Source organism: Oncorhynchus gorbuscha, unplaced genomic scaffold (assembly GCF_021184085.1).
Source record: "Oncorhynchus gorbuscha isolate QuinsamMale2020 ecotype Even-year unplaced genomic scaffold, OgorEven_v1.0 Un_scaffold_867, whole genome shotgun sequence".
Classification (NCBI taxonomy): Eukaryota; Metazoa; Chordata; class Actinopteri; order Salmoniformes; family Salmonidae; genus Oncorhynchus; species Oncorhynchus gorbuscha.
This window is the reverse complement of record NW_025745851.1, coordinates 209,399-223,862: the sequence shown is the minus strand read 5'-3', so window position 1 is coordinate 223,862 and position 14,464 is coordinate 209,399. Positions and strand designations below refer to the sequence as shown.

Here is a 14,464-nt window from a genome sequence, read left to right as displayed (position 1 = left end):
ATGAGACAAGATAGTAACTACTAACAATTGGATACATGAAAAGGGGGTAAAATTGTTGTTCCTCATTTTTGTATCACATTGTATGAAACTAACAGTTTCAGCTCTCCATGATGACATCACAGTGCGGTAAATTGGTTAATAGACAAATAACAAAGAGAATTCCAAACCTCTCTGTCAATAAGTTAGTTTGAAGTTTTCCCATCTCCACTCAGACCACTCCCAGACAGTCCGAGCAAAATTCTTGCTTAAGATAGTTTTTTGCTTAAAGCTGTTTTTTGCCCATTTGAATGGGGCTATTATAGTAAGTTGCTGAATTGTTACCTATAAATGATTTGATATTGATATAAAATATGAAAACGGCTGCATTGGTACTTTAAAACCACAGCCTTAAATTTGGATCATTGCTTTGAAGCAGTTTTTTAAAAATTGTATGGTGATTTGATAGATGTGTATCATTCTATTATTTGTGTGATATATTGATTATTATAAACTGGGTGATTCAAGCCCTGAATGCTGATTGGCTGAAAGCCGTAGTCTGTCAGACAATAAACCACGGGTATGAAAAAATATTACTTTTAACTCTTCTAATTACGTTGGTATCCAGTTTATAGTAGCAATAAGACACCTTGAGGGTGTGTGGTACATGGCCAATATACCACGGCTAAGGGCTGTATCCAGACACTCCCTGTTGCGTGGTGCATAAGAACAGCCCTTAGCCATGTTATATTGGCCGTATACCAAACCCCCTCGGGCCTTAATGCTTCATTAATGACAGTCTCTTTGGTTTTGATGGTTTGTTAAGGTGGGTTAATGTGTTGATTTTATTTCAGGTTTATTTTTTGACTTAATTGAACTTTTAACAATTATTGATTTATTTGAACCTTCCTTTTGAACCAGACTATTGACTTTGATTTTGAGTGAACATTGAAAAACATTCTGTAAAACTGACTAAAGACCAATAAAATAATAATCTTGAAATCCCTGGCCATTGTACCTGTTTCAGTGACTGTTGAGAACTGGAATTGAAGGAGAGAATGTAATTAAAGCGTGTGTGTAATTTGGGCACAGCTAATAAATGGGGTTAAATCATGTATTTTTGTGTAATCTGAGTAATTGTTTTAGGTTGATTAAAAATGTAGATGTATTTAATTTTTCAATTCTGTTTAACTGTGCATGTTTCTTGTGATGTAGCCTAGTACTGATTGCATTGGTATATATATATATATATATATATATATATATATATATATATATATATATATATATATATATATCCATGTCTACATATATATATATATATATATATATATATCTACAGGATCAGTCAAAGGTTTGGACACACCTACTCATTCAAGGGTTTTTCTTTATTTTGACTATTTTCTACATTGTAGAATAATAGTGAAGACATCAAAACTATGAAATAACACATATGGAATCATGTAGTAAACAAAAAAAGTGTTCAACTAATTGTATATAGTAGATTCTTCAAAGTAGCCACCCTTTTCCTTGATGAAAGCTTTGCACACTCTTGGCATTCTCTTAACCAGCTTCATGAGGTAGTCACCTGGGATGCATTTCAATTAACAGGTGTGCCTTGTTAATTTGTGGAATTTCTTTCCTTCTTAATGCATTCGAGACAATCAGTTGTGTTGTGACGGGGTAGAAGGTAGGGGTAGCATAATAAAAGATAGGCCTATTTGGTTAAGACCTAGTCTTATATATACAGTTGGAAGTTTACATATACCATAGCCAAATACATTTAAACATTTAGACGTTTTTCACAATTACTGACATTTAATCCTAGTAAAAATTCCCTGTCTTAGATCAGTTAGGATCACCACTTCATTTTAAGAATGTGAAATGTCAGAATAATAGTAGAGTGGTTTATTTCAGCATTTCTTTCTTTCATCACATTCCCAGTGGGTCAGAAGTTTACATACACTCAATTAGTATTTGGTAGCATTGCCTTTAAATTGTTTAATTTGGGTCAAACGTTTCGTGTAGCCTTTCACAAGCTTCCCACAATAAATTTGGAAACTTTTGGAAAAATCCTTCTGACAGAGCTGGTGTACGGGGAACAAATGTATTACTGGCACATTTCTGAGCATGAGGGAAGGGAGGGACTGACTTTCACACTCCACCCACAACGAGGAGGCATTTCTATTGAAACCGAAGGCGACACGTTACCATTGTTTTCTGCAGAAAGAAACCATAAAACGCATGTCCTTATCCGTAGAATTATGTAGCCACAGTACGTTTTTATTACTTTAAGCCAATTGATTTGGTATTTAGTCAAGATAGTTGAAGAGAAAACAACGCAGACAGACAATCATGTGAATGGACATTTTTTCGTTGAGTGAAACAGCAGCAGAGACAAACGATTTGAGAAATCATCAAATCTGAAGGTAGGTTGCTAACCCTTTTATGTATGACAATAAAATGACTTTTTGTCGTTAATTTAGGCTACCACTATCCTTGCATTTGACGCGAATGGTGCACTAATGTTAGTAGCCTACAAGCTACAATAATACTATACTATTTGTTTATGTAGTCTTGTTTGTGGTATTTTATGTGCGCTAGTGTGAGGATTGAGTTTGGATTCGAGTTAATACTTGACTCATCAATGGATTATTGTTGCTATCGCCTGAACACTGAAGTGGGGGAGGGGGGCAAATTGAACAACTCTTCATTGAAGTGAATCCTTTAGTTCCATTAGTCGACATTAAAACGTGTACAGGGTTTCTGAGACTCGCTTGAACTGTCCATTAGAGTAGTCCTGAAAGCATAGTTGATTTGGTTCAGAGTATGAGGCGGCTGCAGGCCACATTCTCCAGTGCACTCCAAGACATTGAGATTCAGCAACCGATCAGAGTTTGCCGACATTTCAAAAGTCCTCAGGCTCTCAAATCTTCACTTCCGTCGACACACCCATTTCTGGTAGGAGGGGGGAATAATAAAAGTGGCTCTTCAATGAACAACTGATATGAAATTACACTTCATATTAGGTTTTAAATAGTTGCTGTAATTACATTAAAATGTTTACATCCCATTAAATCACAGAAGTAATTCATACGTCTCTGCCTATCCAGATAAATGGCATGAGTAATCCAATTTATGCTTTATCTTTAATGTGATTCGATGGTGTGATGCAATTTTGTAGCTTCCAGAGGCACGCAGGGGCCAATTTGAGCATAGTATCGCTGTGCAGGTGCCACTCAAATTTTGTAACAATGTATAGCTCCACAATGACATTATTGGTTGATGCCAGGTGAGGGGCGTGAGGACCTCTATAAACACAAACTCACTTCCTTGACAACTTCCTTCACAACAGCTCTGCAAGGTGAAGCACAAGAAGTATGAATTCCCTAAGTTCTGCAGAGGCCATATCACTGTAAATGCTGCAAGTCCAATGCAGACATCAGATTGGTCTGATAATGTGATCGGAGGCTCCTTATGGCGGATGACACAATTGTGGAGCCTCCAAAGGCACGTAGAGGCCAAATTGTGCTCTGTACCGCATTGCTGTGTGCCTCCCAAATGTTGTAACAATGCAGAGGGCTCCGTATAGCTCAGCATTGACATGATTGGTTGACAGTAGGTGGGGGCGGGAGATCCTGTATAAACACAAACACACTTCCATCACAACTTCATTCACAACAGCTCTGCTGCTCCGGGAAGAGCAAGATGTATGGATGCTGCACTGCCAATGCAGAGGTCGGCTTGACCATGCAGAGCCTTTTAAACATGTACCTTATGCACAGCAGTGTTCTAGAATATCAGACCGTTGGCTTTCATAGGTCGTCTTTTTTACGATTCTCAAACCATTTCTCCAACTGTCAACCCATTTCAATAGAATAAAGGACTTGTACGCAGAGTTTGTTGGGAATTTTGTTGAAGTGCGTGTTCTGGCATTGCATCGCCTTCTGATGGTGGTCTCAGTCTGTAGACTCTGAATATGTGGACGCTTTATGTTGTTTCGTCTGAACTCTCTGCAAATACTTTGCGATATCGTGGCGCTATTGACCAATTGAACCTCACTTTAGCATCCAGCAGCTACTGGATTGGCTATTGATAACTAGCCATACCTAGCATGCTTGCTAGCATCCACATTAGTGCGAGGCTGGCAAGGCGAAATACAAGTGCTAGTTAATCAAGACAGTTATGCATACATCTCACGTCAGTGTTACGACCTTACATTTTTCAGTTAAAATGACATCGGAACAAATAATGCTTTGATCTGTCAAAAAAAACTAAAATGTGGACATCAGTCTGTGTTATGATCACCAACCCAACTAATACCGTCACCACCGACCCGACTAATACCGTCCGTCACCACCGACCCGACTAATACCGTCCGTCACCACCGACCCGACTAATACCGTCCGTCACCACCGACCCGACTAATACCGTCCGTCACCACCGACCCGACTAATACCGACCGTCACCACCGACCCGACTAATACCGACCGTCACCACCGACCCGACTAATACCGTCCGTCACCACCGACCCGACTAATACCGACCGTCACCACCGACCCGACTAATACCGTCCGTCACCACCGACCCGACTAATACCGTCCGTCACCACCGACCCGACTAAAACCGTCCGTCACCACCGACCCGACTAATACCGTCACCACCGACCCGACTAATACCGTCCGTCACCACCGACCCGACTAATACCGTCATCACCGACCCGACTAATACCGTCCGTCACCACCGACCCGACTAATACTCTCATTGTGGAGGAGTGCTTTAATAGTTGTCGGGCTTTACTGTAGTCGACCACTGACAGTAATATGTTTATGTTCATGGGGGATTGAAAGGTCCTGTGAACCAGACTGCACTCTAAATGATTTGTATTTATTGTGTTTGTCTTCAGATGTCAGCAGGAAAGGATATCTACAAACGGGTCAAAGCAGAGGTCCGGGCCAAACTGAACATGTTGAAGTCGAAGAAGTTCAGACGATTTCAACACCATCTGTGTAGGAAGATGAATGATAAGAGTGTTGAGATGATGGAAGTGGAAGACATTGTGTCAGTACTGATGAAGAAATATGGAGAAAAGGCCTGTCGCATTGTGTCCTCACTTCTAAAAGATCGGAGTAAACGGAGACGGAGACGAAGTCAACAAGGTGAGTTTCGGCATTAATACTCAATAACTGAAATGTATGAGTTCACACAGGAGTAAAGGAGGGATTTTGGGCTTAGTCTTGATTATAGTATTTACCCAGTAGCATTTGATTTTCTTCTAATAAAGTTGTAAGCATAATTGTTTAGCGTACCACATATCCGGTAAACTCCCCTCAGAATAAAATATCGGTGTGGGAATTGTATTACAACAGTGAATTTTATGACCTATATTGTAAAACAACCATGTATTTTATGACCTATATGCAATGTTTTCTGTATCTTTTTACATTTTTATTTCACCTTTATTTAACCAGGTAGGCAAGTTGAGAACAAGTTCTCATTTACAATTGCGACCTGGCCAAGATAAAGCAAAGCAATTCGACACATACAACAACACAGAGTTACACATGGAGTAAAACAAACATACAGTCAATAATACAGTAGAAAAATAAGTCTATATACAATGTGATCAAATGAGGTGAGAAGGGAGGTAAAGGCAAAAAAGGCCATGGTGGCAAAGTAAATACAATATAGCAAGTAAAACACTGGAATGGTAGATTTGCAGTGGAAGAATGTGCAAAGTAGAGAGAAATAATGGGGGTGCAGAGGAGCAAAATAAATAAATACAGTAGGGAAAGAGGTAGTTGTTTTGGCTAAATTATAGGTGGGCTATGTACAGGTGCAGTAAGCTGTGAGCTGCTCTGACAGCTGGTGCTTAAAGCTGGTGAGGGAGATAAGTGTTTCCAGTTTCAGAGATGTTTGCAGTTCGTTCCAGTCATTGGCAGCAGAGAACTGGAAGGAGAGGCGGCCAAAGTAAGAATTGGTTTTATGGGTGACCAGAGAGATATACCTGCTGGAGTGCGTGCTACTGGTGGGTGCTGCTATGGTGACCAGCATGCTGAGATAAGGGGGGACTTTACCTAGCAGGGTCTTGTAGATGACCTGGAGCCAGTGGGTTTGGCGACGAGTATGAAGCGAGGGCCAGCCAACGAGAGCGTACAGATCGCAGTGGTGGGTAATATATGGGGCTTTGGTGACAACGGATGGCACTGTGATAGACTGCATCCTATTTATTGAGTAGGGTATTGGAGGCTGTTTTGTAAATGAAGTCGTCGAGGATCGGTAGGATGGTCAGTTTTACAAGGGTATGTTTGGCAGCATGAGTGAAGGATGCTTTGTTGCGAAATCTAGAATTTGCTTCCTATTTAACTTTGGATTGGAGATGTTTGATGTGAGTCTGGAAGGAGAGTTTACAGTCTAACCAGACACCTAGGTATTTGTAGTTGTCCACATATTCTAAGTCAGAACTGTCCAGAGTAGTGATGTTGGATGGGCGGGCAGGTGCAGGCAGCGATCTTATGGGCTTGTTTCCTGGATTTTGATTGAGCCTACTTAAAACAGTGTTTTCAATGGAGAATTCATAAAACAATCTGTTTAATTCTTTTCAGTCCATGGGTAGGCTTAATTTTGGTCCAAAAAAGGCCCTTAATCTCTCTCTCTAATCAATGTTAAATGATTCACCAAAGAGATCCATCTGTCTTTCCTCCATAGGCTTTGAGAACAAAGAGAACCAGACAATCTCAATGGATGACCAACAGGTAATTGGGCTTTTTTTGTGTGTTCTTTCCAGATACAGGGATTCTGAATGTTCCTAAAGATGTGTTTGGGACATAGTGTTTTTCTTTCATTGACACTGCCATTGATGCTTTCACCATTTTGAGTAGTCAACTGGGTGGGGCTTGGTATGTGTTGGGAGGGATCATAGAATTCCATTCAGGTCAGCAGGAGGAATCAGCCAATGAATTATTCTGCTGTGTGAACATAAATCACCAACCTGGTCTCTGTTCCTGTTTCGACCAAACACACTGCAGCACAGTATGCAGCTACACTCTAGCACAGTAGGTGGTGGTATGATCCTATTCGGTTTATTTATGAAGTGTCACTACACTCATAGAAGTAAAGAGAACCCACAATGGCTCTGGCCTTGTTGTCACAGAAGTGTCCATTGCTGAAGATGGAAGATGAGCTGTCTAGTACATCTCTATGGTATGGGGTGACGAGGCTAATATGTTATTGTTTCTTTCCCTGTGATGGATGCGTCATCTCTGTCTAAGGCCAACCACGCTGGAGGACCACTCGGTGCGATGCCAAGTGGCGCTCGGTGTTCAAACACCGCAACTAATGGAAGCAACGTTAATGCACCAATGCTATCAGGGTGTTCAGTTGGAAAGGACTTGCATTTAAGTTTTACCACACATATTTATGGTGAGAGAAGGTGTCAGGACTTTTGGGGCAAAACCTGGGTGGATCACTGTTTTATAAATTGTATACATCTTTGTAAGTTGCTCTTCTATCCTAGTTTATTGCGATGTTTATGAAGTGTATTTTCTCTCTAGACCATGTGCCTGGAGGGGAGATGATTGACCAGCAGGTAATGAAAGGGATTTCTTATAGACAATCTTTAGAAGATTATGGACTGTTGCCAGCATTAACTCTGTTATTGAAACACTGTATTTGAAAGGGTATTTGAAATCTAAATGACTGTTTTGCTAATTCCTGTAGGTGACAGTGTATGACCAGAGCAAGGAGAAACGGAGTAAGTCAAATTCAGTTGTTATTCCAGAGCAGAAAGCAGACTAATTTCACCCAAAATAACACTTTCATATTTATTTATTTTGCTCTTTTTGAAGACATCCTTCACATCAGAGACGAGATCAAAAAACACCAGAAGATTAAGTCTGAAACCATACTAGAGGGTATTGAAACCCAAAGCACATCAGTCCTTAACAAGGTCTACACAGAGTTGTACATTGTCACCTGTGATTCTACCAGCATCAATAAGGAACACGAGGTGTGGCAGGCCGAGACGGCACACCTCAAAGACTACTCTGAGGCCTCTGTCATAAAATGCCAAGATCTCTTCAAGCCTGCCGAAGACGAAACTATCAGATGTGTGATGACAAAGGGAATCGCTGGCATTGGGAAAACTGTGGCAGCTCAGAAGCTCAACTTGGACTGGGCAGATGGAAAAGAAAATCAAGATCTAGATTTTCTATTCCTACTATCTTTCCGGAAGCTGAATTTGTTAGAAGGCCGGTACAGTCTGCATGGACTTCTTCAGCTCTTCTACCCTGAACTTAAAGACATAAACGTTAGGAAGATGTATGATGAACATAAGGTTTTGTTCATCCTTGACGGCCTGGATGAGAGCCAACTGCCACTAGAGTTTGATTGAAATTGAAAACAGGCTGATATCTGATGTGTCTGAGTCTGCTTCACTGGACGTTTTGCTTACAAACCTCATCGCTGGCCGTCTTCTCCCTGGGGCTCTCCTCTGGATAACCTCCCGTCCAGTAGCGGCCAATCAGATCCCCAGAGAGTATTGTCATCGAGTTACAGAGATCAGAGGGTTCAATGATGCTCAAAAGGACGAGTACTTCAGGAAACACATGAGAGATCCAGAGATGACCAGCTGCATCATCTCAGACATAAAAGCAACCCGGAGCCTCTACATCATGTGCCATGTACCGGTGTTTTGCTGGATGGCAGTAACTGTGCTTCAGGATATACTGAGTAGAGACAGCAAGAGTGGGCCAAAGCCGCGATCTTTGCCCACAACCCTCTCTGAAATGTACATGCATTACATTAAGATCCAAACAAGTATCAGTTTCGAGAAGCACGGACCAACACAGGGGAAACAACTTTCTTTCATGTCAAACAATGACATCATTTTGAAATTGGGAAAGCTAGCGTATCAGAACCTGGATAGTCAAAACGTGCTCTTTACAGAACAGGACTTGACAAACTGTGGCATTAGTGTCACGGAAGCTGCGACATGCCCTGGCCTGTGTACAGAACTTGTTGAGTTAGAGCATGGACTGTATCCAAGGAAAGTGTATTGTTTTGTACACTTAAGTGTTCAGGAGTTCTTTGCTGCGCTGTACGCATTTCATGAATTTGTAAATGGTAGATTTGACTCAGTGGAAGCCTTAATCAAAAAGAGGAAAGGGGGCACTTTGTTAGATTTTCTCAAAGGTGCTCTGGACAGGGCATTAGATAGTAAAAATGGACACCTGGACCTTTTCGTGCGTTTCCTTTTTGGGATCTCTCTCGACTCCAGCCGGGCAATCCTTCAAGACATTCTGGGAAAAACAACCACTGGTTCAGAATGCAACAAAAAGTTAATTGGATATATCAAGATGTTGAAAAGGAAGGACCTCTCTCCAGAGAGATGCATCAACTTGATCCACTGTCTGCTTCAGCTGAAGGACCGCACCATTCTACAGAATGACAACAACAACCAAGTCTCGCCTTCCGACACACAGCCAACTCCATTTCAGTGTTCTCTCCTGGCTTATATGTTCATTATGTCAGAGAAGCCTGAAGAGTTTGACTTCAGGAATCACAAAACTTCTGAGGAAGCTTTTCGGAGACTGACTCCTGCTTTGCTGTCTTGCCCCAGAGCGTTGTAAGTATCACTCACTATTTGTGTAGCATGTTTACATCGCACGAGTACAGTTTTTGTTTTTTTAACGTACAGTATAAGTTGAATGGCAATTAAGAACTCCATTTTTTTCACAGACTCAACTTTTGTGACATCACAGCACTGGAGTGTAAAACTGTAGCCTCAGTTCTTCAGTCTGAGAATTCCCACATGACAGTCTTGGACCTGGGACACAACAACCTGGGAGATGAAGGGGTGATCCGACTCTGCTGTGGGCTGCGGAACCCCAACTGCAAGGTGGAAACTCTGAACCTCAGCCACAATCATGTGGGAGTTGGCGGTGTCATGGCAATCTGCGAAGTGCTGACTTGTCCCACCTCAAAACTCGTGAACTTGGACCTCAGCTGCAATGACCTTGGGGACCCGGGGGCAGAGTTGCTTGCTTTTGCCCTCCACAAGTGTTACAAGCTGCAAGCACTGAGGTATGTAAATCAGTACCAAATAAGATAATGACACATTTTGAAGGGGTTCATCTCTGTGCTGATCACTGTGCTGACCTATGGATATAGATGGTTCTTCAATGTTCAATGTTTCTAGTTTTAATGGTGAAACAAATTTGTATGCTTTCCATAATTATTTTTCCTATTCTCATTTATAGGCTATCTGGCTGTTTGTTCACATTACCTGAGGATGTGTCCTCTGTCCTGGCCAATGCGTTGAGGTCAGCATGCTTCCAGATGAAAGAGCTGGATCTGAGCTACAATCCCCTCAGAACCGTTGAATTGGATTTCCCGCTTCAGCTGAAGTGGGTTAGATTGAGGAGAAATACGTGTCTGAATAAAATATTAATGAGTAGAGCTAAACATTGAGAGATTAGAACTTTAACAATTAAACTATTTAAACTAATTCAACCTTGTAGATATGATCCTTGTTACATTCTAGTGTTATTATACTGCATCCCCTGAGTGGTATGAGCATTTCCAGGCATTCATTAATACCTCTTTATTTTGTGTGTTTTCCAGCATGGACCACGGAGGAGAGAGCAGGAATAAACCGGGTCTGCAGAAATGTGAGTAAATGTCCATTTATCATTCTCACCTTTATGAACACAGTGATTCACATTGATCTCTGTAGAATATTTGGCATATAGGAGGACTATGTACCAATTTATAATAGTGTCAAGTGTGACAGCAACGCTTGTGTAGCAGGTAACTGAAACTTCTAATCTTCAAATTTCAGATGCCATTGAGGTCACACTAGACCTCAACACAGTAAACGATTTCCTGTCCCTGTCTGAGGGAAACAGGAAGGTGACCCACGAGAGGAAGAAGCAGGACTATCCCTTCACCGAAGAGAGGTTTGATAACTGCAACCAGGTGCTGTGCAAGGAGGGCCTCTGCGGGCGTCATTACCTGGAGGTTGAGTGTCTACACGACGTACATATAGGCATGGCCTACAAGAGATTAGAGAGGAAAGGATCTGGTGAAAATGTAACGCTGGGACAGAATGCTGTTTCTTGGACTTTGTACGCCTCAAAGGATAAGTTCCATGCCCAGCATCAAAAAATTATTCACAATTTACGGCTCCCTGAAATCAAATCAAATGAGTCCTATAGAATAGGGGTGTTCCTGGACTGGCCGGCCGGCATCCTGTCCTTCTACAACATCTCCTCGGAGTCTGACAAACTGACCCACCTGTACGCATTCCACACCACATTCACTGAGCCCCTTTATCTTGGGCTTAGACTTCAATCCCCAACAACAACCATTTCTCTCATAGTTAAGTAGCCTACAGTACATCTAAGCATTGTCTTTCAGAAAGTATATGTGCCACTGGGTGGGGAGGGAGAGGCGTTATAGAAAAGTGTGGTCATACTTAGGTGATACTGTAGTATACTTGAGAACATAATGGATCATGGGTTTGCAATACTGTTATGTTGTATCTCCACTTTATTCCTCTTGTTATATTTTGTGAACAAGGAATGTAAAATAATGTCCTATATACTGTATAGCCATACTGACCATAACTTCATTTTAAAAGAATGTCAAAAGCTGGCTAATGCTCAAACAATGGAACAAAACTTTGTCTGTGCCTTCAGAAAGTGTTCACACCCCTTGACGTTTTCCACTTTTTGTTGTGTTAAAAAGTAGGATTAAACTGGATTTAATTGTAATTTTTGGTCAATGATAATCAAATAAAACTAATACCAAGGTGGTAGAAATTCAGACCATTTATTACAAATGAAAAATAAAACACGAATATATCTTGACTATATAAGTATTCACACCCCTGAGTCAATACATGTTAGAAACACCTTTGGCAGCGATTACAGCTGTGAGCCTTTACAGCTGTGAGCCTTTACAGCTGTGAGCCTTTACAGCTGTGAGCCTTTACAGCTGTGAGCCTTTACAGCTGTGAGCCTTTACAGCTGTGAGCCTTTACAGCTGTGAGCCTTTACAGCTGTGAGCCTTTACAGCTGTGAGCCTTTACAGCTGTGAGCCTTTACAGCTGTGAGCCTTTCTGGGTAAGTGGAAGAGATTTACACAGCTGAATTGTACAATATTTGCCCATTTATTCTTCAAGCTCTGTCAAGTTGGATGTTGATCATTTCTAGACCGCCATTTTCAAGTCTTGCCATATATCTTTAAAGATTTAAGTCAAAACTGTTACTAGTACACTCAGGAACATTTAATGTTTTAGGTTATTGTCCTGCTGAAAGGTGAATTCGTCTCCCACTGTCTGTTTGGAAAGCAGACTGAACCAGGTTTTCCTCTTAAGAATTTGCCTGTGTTTAGCTGTATTGCAGTGGTTTTCATCCTAAAAAACATCCCTAGTCCTTGCCGACGACAAGCATACCAATATGATGCAGCCACGACCATGCTTGAAAATATGGAGAGAGGTACTCAGTGATGTGCGGTGTTGGATTTTCCCCAAACATGGTGCTTTGTATTCAGGACAAGCAGTTCAGTTCTTTGCAGTATTACGTAAGTGCCTTGTTGCAGACAGGATGCATGTTTTGGAATATTTTATTTCTGTACAGGCTTCCTCTCCACTCTGTCATTTAGGTTAGTGTTGTGGAGTAACTACAATGTCGTTGATCCATCCTCAGTTCTCGCCTATCAAACCATTAAACTCTTTAACTGTTTTAAAATTTCCATAGGCCTCATTGTGAAATCCCTGAGCAGTTTCCTTCCTCTCTGGCAACTGAGTTTGGAAGGACAACTGTATCATTGTAGTGACTAGGTGTATTTATAAAACATCCAAAGCCTAATAACTTCACCATGCCCAAAGGGAGATTCAGCTTCTGCTTTAAAAAACAAACATTTTACACATCTACCAATCTGTGCCCTTCTTTGTGAGGCATTGAAACATCTTCCTGGTTTTTGTGGTTGAATCTGTGCTCGATTGAGGGACCTTACAGGTGACAAGCATACCAATATGCTGTGGGATACCGAGATGGGAGAGTCATTCAAAAATCATGTTAACCACTATTATTGAACACAGAATGAGTCCATGCAACTTATTATGTGATTTGTTAAGTACATTTTTACTCCTGAACTAATTTAGGCTTGCCATAACAAAGGAGTTGAACACTTTTTGACTCTTGACATTTCAGCATTTCATATTTTATTAATTTGGCAAAATGTCTAAAAACGAAATTCCACTTTGACACTATGGGGTATTGTGTGTAGGTCAGTAACACACAATCTCAATTTAATCCGGCTGTAATACAATGTTTAATTCAGGCTGGGGGGGTAATGTAAGTTGTCCGGTGGCGATTTTATGAATTGTTCAGCAGTCTTATGGCTTGGGGGTAGAAGTATCTACAGTAGTAGTTTCTACAGTTGAAGTCGGATGTTTACATACACGTAGGTTGGAGTCATTAAAACCTCGTTTTTCAATCACTCCACAAATTTCTTGAGGAGAGGCGGCAACGAGTGGGAACATGGACGAAAATGCATTTGCTGAAATGAGACTCCTCCACATGGATTTAATAAATAGTTGCATTCCGCAGGCTACAATCAACAGCCTGATCAACTCTACGCAAAGGAGATGTGTTATGCTGCATGAGGCAAATGGTCCCACCAGATACTGACTGGTTTTCTGATCCACTCCCTGACATTTTCTATAAGCTGTGACCAACAGACACATATCGCTCTGGATAAGAGCGTCTGCTAAATTACTTAAATGGAAATGTAAATATCAGTCTTCCCAGTCATGTAGAGCCTAATTCATTCATTTCAATTCTCTGATTTCCTTATATGAACTGTAACTCAGTGAAATCTTTTAAATTGTTGCATTTTGCATTTAGATTTTAGTTCAGTGTATTAAGAGTCTCATTTCATTAAGAGTCTCAATTCAGCAAGTGCATTTTTGTCCATGTTCCCACTCGTTGCCACCTCTCCTCTTCAATGGCTGTGCGAAATTGCTGGATATTGGCGGGAACTGGAACACGCTGTCATACTTGTCGATCCAGGGCATCCCAAACATGCTCAATGGGTGACATTGCTGGTGAGTATGTAAGCCATGGAAAAATTAGGACATTTTCAGCTTCCAGGAATTGTGTAGATAGATCCTTGCGACATGGGGCCATACATTATCATGCTGAAACATGAGGTGATGGCGGCGGATGAATGGCATGATAATGGGCCTCAGGATCTCATCACTGTATTTCTGCATTGAAATTACCATTGATAAAATGCAAATGTGTTCATTTTCCATAGTTTATGCCTGCCCATACCATAACCCTACCGCCACCATGGGGCACTCTGTTCACAACATTGACATAAGCAGCCTGCTCGCCCCAAACAACGCCATACACACTGTGCCATCTGCCCAGTACAGTTGAAAACGGGATTTATCCATGAAGAGCACACTTCTCCAGTT

At 41.2% G+C, this 14,464-nt stretch overlaps 1 pseudogene; it reads left to right on the top strand.

The window, feature by feature from the left end:
- The first annotated feature begins 2,104 nt into the window (after nt 1-2,104).
- Nucleotides 2,105-11,798, top strand: LOC124020631 (annotated as a pseudogene).
- Nucleotides 11,799-14,464: the final 2,666 nt, after the last annotated feature.